The sequence below is a fragment of the Otolemur garnettii genome, unplaced genomic scaffold (genome assembly GCF_000181295.1).
Source record: "Otolemur garnettii isolate 467f Iridium unplaced genomic scaffold, OtoGar3 scaffold00169, whole genome shotgun sequence".
Lineage (NCBI taxonomy): Eukaryota > Metazoa > Chordata > Mammalia > Primates > Galagidae > Otolemur > Otolemur garnettii.
This window is the reverse complement of record NW_003852564.1, coordinates 1,677,364-1,679,783: the sequence shown is the minus strand read 5'-3', so window position 1 is coordinate 1,679,783 and position 2,420 is coordinate 1,677,364.

Genomic DNA, 2,420 nt, shown 5'->3' with positions numbered 1-2,420 from the left:
GAATGAGCCACAGGTGCTGTCCTCCATTATATTTGTTAATTCCCCTTAATAGATGTTTAGATTTTGTTCCGGTTTTCTTTTTCTTTTCTTTCTTTCTTTCTCTTTTTTGAGATAGTCTCACTGCCATTCTGGGTAAAGTACTATTGCATCATCGTAGCTCACAACAACCTCAAACTCCTGGGTTCAAGCGATCCTTCTACCTCTGGCTCCCATGTAGCTGAGACTAGAGGGGTGCACCACCACATCCCACTAGTTTTCTATTTTCAGTAGAGATAGGGTCTTTCTCTTGCTCAGCCTGGTCTCTAATGGAGCTCAATCAATCCACCAACTCGACCTCCTATAGTGCTGGGATTACAGGCATGAGCCACTGTATTTTTAAAGTTTTGGTGTTACAAACAAAGCTGTGCTCTACTGATTTTTGTTGTCTTATTGTACCTATGGTTACATCTCATATTTGAAAATTAAGCCTTCATATCTCACATTAATCTGAAATAAAAAATAAGCCTCTTGTCTTTTTTTGTTGACAAGTCCTCCTATTTTTTTCTCTTTTATTGGCCTTTACCAAAAAAAGCATTTAAAAATATTACTTATTTTTTCCTTGTTCTCTGGAAGTATTAATTTAAAATTATTTTATCATAATTATTTCCAGATTTCTATTTTTGTGGGCATATCTATTTAGAAGCTTCCTTTTATTGTTTCATTATCTATATTTTTAAAGCCTAATTCTGTTTATTTGCATCCGCTAAAACTCATGCAGACTTCCTTCCAATCGTGTCTGTAATCCAGGTTTGTGCCCTATTTTCAGCACTTTTTTTTTCTTTTACTCTGAGTTGATTCTTTAACGTTTAGTTGACTTCTGCTAATGTTATATGGATAACAGTGATCTGGACAGATTTTAGGTAGATATTATAAATGCAAAAGTTAAAATGGGCACGTTTGGGCCCCAAAACAGATCTTTTTCAAAGTTGGCTTCCCCCTTACTTTGTATAACCAAGACTGAAGACAGAACAAAAATTTTAAAGCCACATGTCTATGAGTGTTTTTCTTGTGTGTGTGTGTGTGTGTGTGTGTGTGTATGTGTGTGTTTCTAGTTTACTTTTCATGGCTAGATAATCCCCATGAAGAGATTTTCGTACATATTTCTATGTAGGAGTAGTGATCCAGTTTACCCACCTGCAGCAGCCTGAGGCTGTGTCTTTGGTCTTCCTCTATGGATTAGAAGCCTACCCTTGGCCTTTCAAACCTAAACACAGGGTAAAAATCACGATGGGTGCCAGTACCTACATCTCTCACCACGTGGGCTTTTAACATTCTTTGTGCTCTTTGAGTCTTTTCTTTCATTCTCTGGTGTTTGACTAGATCTTAGTTTTAAAGCTCATGTGCATGTGCCCATGGGCATATATATATATATATATATACATACATATATTTTTTTTTGAGGGGCGGTGGTCTCGTGTTCATAGCAGAAGAGAATATGAGTCACATGATTATGCTTCTTAATAAAAGAAAGCAGTGTAAACGTTCAACTAAGGTCTCCTATTAAATAAAAACAGCAGCTGGCCTGCTTCCATTTGTGTCTTCTCTCTTACTCTCAATTGTCATGTCTTCTCTTTTCTGTATTTCTCTGACAGGTTTTGTTTTCTCTTCCAAAACAACCAAATTACCTAATCTCATCATTTGTGTGTGATAGTTCTTTAAAAAATCAATTTTCTCCAAACACTAAAGTACTTTCTGAGTTTATAGTTCCTTTAAATAATTTATTTAATTGCAGGAATAGGCACATTATCCTGCACCTCCGTTTAAGAAATTTTCTCCCTCTAAAGGTTGATTTTCCATTGGCTACTCCAGAACATGTACTTTCTGTGTTACAGAAAAAAACCCTGAGATGCTCTAAAAGTTTTATAATACCAAGTTTAAAAGGTACTTGCTGGAAAACCAAGTACATACGGCTGCAAGGAGACAAAAAGCTGTCATGGAAACCGCAGCTTTGTCGCAACCCTCGAGCAGCTGAGTAGCACCGTGGGTGCCTCCTTCAAAGTCACTATTTGCTACCAGATGGAGATGTTCTAGTTTCTTGATACTAGACTGTAATAGAACTCATTAGTCAACACAGACTGGAATCATTCCAATACGTACCTCAGATTTGCCCTTTCATTTCTTTACCTCTATTGCAGAAGGTAGTATGTTCTCTATATACCTTCTTTAGGTGGTTTGATTTTATGTTTCAATATACACTATGTTGATTACAAGTAAAGCTTTTTGTTGTGCAACATTGTGACTGTACAAAACAACACTGAAGTGACACTTTCAAATGGTTAATTTTATTACTGTGTGAATTTCTCCATCATAAAAAAAAGCGAGGCTTTCTTCACCACCAGTGTTGAAAAGGCAGAAACAATTTCTGTTTGTGCCCTAACTTC